Below are 6451 nucleotides of genomic sequence, written 5' to 3'. Positions count from 1 at the left end.
AGGAAAGAAGGAAAGATCATAACAACACACTGCACTGACATAAGGAGAGTGTGGCACTGTGGGTAGGAGAGTGGCAAAGGGGGAGAGGGAAAGCGAGAAATGGATGAATGGACACTAAGAATGGTGACGTTTCCTAGTGATTTATCCTGATTCGATCATCACACATTGTACACAGGTATTGATATTAACCTCTGTACCTCAAATATCTGTATAATCAATTATAGGTCAACGAGGAAAGAGTTCATGGAAAATACAACTAAAACATAACAAGAATCCTTGCGTGAACTTTTTGAAGATCCCTCATATATCTAATCCTCCCAACAATTTTGAAAGTTTGATGGGGTTATCGTTATGTTCAGAAAAGGACTCTGTGAACCTGTGAGGTGATGAAATCTGCTCCAGACCACCTACTGTCAGGGCCCGAGTTTGTCTAACTCCGAAGCCAGTCCCATTCCCCAGCACGTCTTATGACCAAATAACCAGGGAAGAGCTAAGAGGTTTTTGGGGGGTTTGGGTATGTGGGATAAGGAAATTAGGAGTGTTTGTTTGAAAGTTGTCAAGGCTTCACAGGAGTTAGAAGTTCGTATAAAGATCCTCATGGATTCATCCACCCCCCTCCAACAATGCATGTGTTAATTCCTCAAAATAAAACACCTAAAACATATATACATTATTTATACATATATATTAAATAACACCACTTAAACATATAGGACATGTAATCTTACATATCACACATGCACACACGTGCACACACGCAGACACATATACACCGTTGTTTCTGTTTCCCTTTCTGTGGGGAAGCCAGCCTCATACAGCTGAGCACATTTATTGACTGATCTCCAGAGCCTTCAGCCGGTCATTCGAAGCATGAAAACAGAAAATCGAGGGGAGCTATGGGAAAAGCTGGAAAATAAGTTGAAATGGACAACCTTCTGGGTAGTAGCCAAGAAATGAACGGACTTCAGGGTACGGCAGAGTCTAAGCTGCTCTGGGCGGGTCGGGAGGTGAAAGACGGCACACACCTCCCTGGGCAGACTCTTCCGGAAGCGCTGGGCGGCTGCGAAGGGAAGGCTCAAGGCCAGAACAGGAGTTGGAAGAGTCTCATCTCAAATTGGGACGCAGCCGAGGTTTCTCAGCCAGGCAATGCGTGCAGCCACCTCCTAGCAGAGATCTGATGCCACCCGGCAGAAGACTGGCGTCTCGGACGCCTGGCTCCCACTGGGTGCCCAGGATGCCCGGGAGAAGCTTTTGCAGGAAGCCGCCTGGTTGCGGATCAAAGGGCAAGTGCGGGATGGCAGAGAGATGTTGAAATCCTACAGGCAGCAGAGCACAGTGCCCCAGAATCCCCGCCAGCTGGCCGAAGCCCTGGGGAAGATCAGCTGGAAGAGGAGTTCCCCTGCTCCCTTCATGAGTCACCCATTGGGACAGTGAGCCCTGGGCGATGAAAGAGGCCCTGGAAAGCCCCCCGCAGCTAGAGCACAGCGACACTGGGTGGCCCGCCTCTGGGAGGCGTGTCTGCATGGGCCGTGGTTCCGCATGGCCACGCCTCCCAAACGCACTGCAAATCATAAAGCCAGTGGGTTTCAGGGGAGTCTGGGATCATCTCCAGCCCCAGAAGAGAGGTCCCTTTCTCTCTTGCCAAGGATTGGCTTAGGCCTGGGGATGTGAGATGCCGAGGGAGATGTTGGAGGAAAAGTTTTCATTCTTCCTTCATTGGCTGGACATTGTCACATTTGTGTGTTACAAAGGACTACAGCAGTCATATTGTCACGATGGAGGAAGCTAGTGAAGGACAAAGGTGTCTCAGTTTGGATTGCACAACAGAAGGATGGAAGAACTTGGCCTGCCACTAATGGCCTCAAGGGGCCAGTGCATTAGCAATTCCAGAGCTCATACCTCAGGACATCTGGTGGAGTGAGATAACAGTCCTTCCATATTGCTGGGACCACCGGGAAGTGGGCTTTCTGTTACTTGCAGCTGAAAACAAAAGCAGCTCAATCTCTTTTCCGACCCCCTCCTTCCCTGGTCTTCAGCGGCCACTACAACTTTTGCAGGTCAACCTGAGATGACATGATCAGAGCAATAGAGTTTATGGCAGTGCCCCTGCAAACAAGGCTTTGCTTCAACTTCCTGTGGGAGGAGTTGGCCATTTGGGAAAGTCCTCCTTGGACTCTGGAGTCAGCTCAGGAGGGGAGCACCTGTCTCCAGGACTTACTGTGGCTGCCCCAGAAACAACCACTAGTCTCCAAATCCTTATGCCCTAACTTGGAAGAGGAGCCTCAGGAGCAGATAAATGTTTGGAGGAGTGAAATGGGTACCCTGTGTTCCTGATATGAACCATGAGCCTGCTGCTACTCTTCCTCTGCAGGACTCTGGAGGAAAGGGCTGATGGGTGACCTGCCAGATCAGCTGTCCCCACAGCTGCAACCTGTTATGCCAACCGTATTGAGCCTCCCACATGCCCCTGCCCGCACAGGTACTCTGGGACTAATCCTGAATCTGGTCTGGGGGGTGAGTGGGAGCCTTATCATGCTGGTGCTGCTCAACCCAGTTCTAAGAACAACAATAAATGTAGCTACCTGTTTATTAGGCATGTCCATATGCCAGGCACTGTACTGAGCAAATGGGATTTTTCTCATTTATGCCTCCCAATGATTCTGCCTTAGAAGGTAACATCATTCCCTTTTCATAAACGAGGAAACCAGGATTCAGAGGGGTGTCATAGTTGCCAAGGTCACACGGTAATAACTGGTGGAACTTGGATTCAATATCCAAGTTTGGAAGGAACCCAGTCTCTGGACTCCTCCCTTATTCCTGGAGACTTTATTTCCATCCTGTCCCAGCCAGCTCCAGTGACAGACCCTGTCTCCGTGCACAGTGAGCCCTCCCAGCCCTTGCTGGCACTGGAAGCCCACCATCAACATTTAGTCCTCCAGACCACAGCCTGTTCCTATCAGCCAGACTGTCCAATTACCAGTGATATTAGCTTCTCAGGACTTCCATAACAAACAACGACAACCTTAGTGGCTTAAATAACACCAACCCTGCAGTTACGGAGATTAGAGGTTGATGTGGGTTTTACAGGGCTAACATAACAATGTCAACAGAGCAGTGTTCTTTCTGGAGGCTCTAGGGAAGCATCCATTCCCTCGTCTTATCTAGTTTCTGGAGTCTACCTAGACTACTAGTCCACTTGTCTCATGGCTCTTTCTTTCATGTTCTAAGTCAACAGTGTAACAACTCCAAATCTCTCTCTGACCCTGCTTCCATCATCACACCTATTGTTATTCTGACCTCTGTCTCTCTCTTATAAGGACCTTTGTCATTACATTGGGCCAACTAGAGTAATCCAAGACAATCTCCCCATCTCAAGGTCCTTAATTACACCTGAAAAACTCCCTTCTGCCATGTGAGGTAATATATTCATAGGTTACATGGATTAGGATGTGAACATCTTGGCAGAGGATGTGTCTACCACACCAGTGGGCATTGCCAGTACCTGCATACCTAGCCTACTTAGGCTACCATACTCTCCTCTTGTACTGACCCCTCTCCCTCTCTCCCTCCCTGATGTGGTCTCTGACAGGGCAAATCGGTCTTGTTCCTGTCAGTGCTCTGATACTACACGTTAGAATGGGCAGCCCATCCTTCCACTTCCCATACACACACAAAGGGAAGGAAAACGTAGGTTCTCAATAAATGGTTAGCAGCAGTGTCTTAGTCCATTCTGGCTGCTTTAACAAATATAGGCTGGATGGCTTAAACAACATTTATTTCTCATAGTTCTGGAGGCTGGTAAGTCCAAGATCAAGGTGCCAGGAGATCCAGTGTCTGGTGAGGACCTGCTTCCTAGTTAGCAGATGGCCATCTTCTCTTTGTGTTCTCATGTGGAGGATTTCAGAGAGAGAAAAAGCAAGCTCTCTCATGTCATCATGAGGGTTCCACCATTATGACCTAATCACCTCCTAAAGCCCACATCTCCAAACACCATCACAATGGAATTAGGGTTTCAACATATGAATTTTGTAGAGACACAAACATTCAGAATATAGCAAGTAGTCATAGGACTTGTACCAAATGAGATCTTGCCCCTCCCACAGTCATAATACAGGTCTTAGCCAGTTTATGAAGCAAAGCAGGGTGGGGATGAGTGTCAACATCCTTGACTCTCATGATCTCAGGACTACCTTGGTGGTGGGTGGGTTGTTTCTTTCCAGCTGAAGATGAAGCACGGGGAGTCAGTTCCTAAAGTAGTGTGGTGCATTGAATTATGTGCCCTCCAAACTCACTGAAGCTTGAATTGTGTCCCCAAAGTGTTATGTGTTAGAAACTTTGCCCCTACTGTGACTGTTAAGAGGCTTCTGCATTTAATCTGTTGAGATGCATTGTTTTAGTGGAAGAACATAGGTGAAATTGGGCCTCACACAGATATGTCATTGAAAAGTGATAAGTATTTTAACAGTCTTTTAAATGAAAAATAAAAAAAAAAGAAATTTGAAGACAATTTAAAAGACAGGAAAAAGTTCAGGCCAAAATTTTGGAAGAAGACCTATATTTAAACGATTAAACCTGGTGTTTGTGACACTTTTCCCTTCGAGATGTGCATTAATTCTTTTATAGGTGGCTGAGAGGCTCTTTTACATGCCTTGGAGAGACTCACTGGCATAGGGCTGTAAAAATTGTAATTCCGGACACAACAGCACAAAAAGGGGGATTGCTGGAAATCTATCCTGGTTCATGTTGAGACCCCAAAAGGCTATAACCTAGGAAGCACGCAAAAAAAAAAAAAAAAAATTTAGAAACAGGCAATGGCTTACTTGTACTGATGTTGTAAGCTTGAGGCCTCTTCCATCCTTGTGAAGGGAAGCAATAAAACCTTCTTCTTTCATACAACTCTTAACAGCATTTTTAGATAATTGTGTACATTCTTCTTTGGTACCACACACAGTTCAACAATTGGTAATTTCTTCGAGTTTAGTTGCAATGTGGAATCAGAAACCTTATTATTGATCTTTCCATACTTTGTTCCATGAAAATCTGTTGGTCTGAATGGCTCTTTTATTCACACGTGATTTTGTAACATCACACATTGGTTAACTGGAAAACAACAACAACAACTCAGTCCCAGACATTTCCTAGAGTGACCCCCAATGAGTTACACCCTTGTAGAATTCTCCTCTCCTTAAGGGCAGGCAAATCCTGTGACTTGCTTCTAAACAATAGACTATGACAAAAGCGAAGGAATTTTGCATATGTTGTGGAAGTCTCTAATCAATCGACTTTCAGGTGGGAGATTATCCTGGGTGAGCCTTTCCTAAACAGACCTCTTCTCTTCTGACCTCTCTCCTCCTCTCCACCACACCCTTCTCTGGCTTTGAAGAAACAAGCGGCCATAAGTAGTATAGCAGCAAGAACTTGGATTCTGCCAGCAACATGTGGGAGCTTAGAAAAAAGATCCTCCCCACAACTCCACATGAGAAATAAGCCTGGCTGATACCTTGGTTGCAGCCTTACGGCGCCCTGAGCTGAGGACCCAGCTGAACCCTCCCAACTCCTGACCCACAGAAACTCTCAGATAATACTGTGTGTTGTTTTACAGCCACAACATTTGTGGTAATTTGTTAGTAGCGATAGGAAACTTAAATACTGAATTACACAGATCTTCCAAATGTCTTCACATTTATTATAGAAATAACATCATATTTGTTAATGTCACTATTGATCTCAGAAAAACAACAACAATAGAAAAACTACCTATCGGGGACATTTCAAGCTCACAGTAGTGGATAAAAGTTTTTTCCAAAATCCCAATTTTCAGTTGAAAGCTTAAATTTTATTACTGACATCAAATACTGTCAGTTGTTTTCTTTGAAGTTGAAACCAACAGTCAAATAGAAATAGATTTGATTTTATAATTTAAGTTAAATTTAGATGTTACGCTAGGTATAGGTCCAAAGTTTGTAGTTGCTGATTTTGCTTGTCCTGTAGCCCACGGTTAATTTTTAAGGAACACACATTGAGTCAGGAATCACAGGATGCGATTCCTGCCTTTGTGCCCTAAATATAACACCACTGACATGTAGGTCACAAGCTGTTTGTCTTAAGATGTTTCATAGACACTCGAAGCAGATCCCACCAGCCCGGCCTTGCTCAAACCAATGAAGCAACAGATCCCCCCACAGGGCCTGCACGAGTGCCTGAGGGGTGACCTAGTGATGTCAGAGGGCCTAGCCTTCCACCTCCTGATCATGCTAAGTTCACCACTGAAGAACCATGGTGAGACTACTGTGCGAGTCCAAGGGACTTTCCACATTCCTGTTTCTTTGTTGTCCACTTCCACCAATCACCTTTCCATTTCCTTGTCATCCATTTCTGCCAGTTACCTTTCCCCACAATCTAACTCCCTTCCCACGCACTTTACCTTAGATATACCTCACTCCCAGCCATC

At 45.6% G+C, this 6451-nt stretch overlaps 1 pseudogene; it reads right to left on the bottom strand.

Moving 5' to 3' along the window:
- Positions 1-4784: 4784 nt before the first annotated feature.
- LOC134368842 (U6atac minor spliceosomal RNA) lies at positions 4785-4899 on the bottom strand (annotated as a pseudogene).
- Between the last annotated feature and the right edge of the window lie 1552 nt (positions 4900-6451).

The sequence above is a fragment of the Cynocephalus volans genome, chromosome X (genome assembly GCF_027409185.1).
Source record: "Cynocephalus volans isolate mCynVol1 chromosome X, mCynVol1.pri, whole genome shotgun sequence".
In the NCBI taxonomy this organism is placed as follows: domain Eukaryota; kingdom Metazoa; phylum Chordata; class Mammalia; order Dermoptera; family Cynocephalidae; genus Cynocephalus; species Cynocephalus volans.
This window is presented reverse-complemented; position numbering and strand designations above follow the sequence as displayed.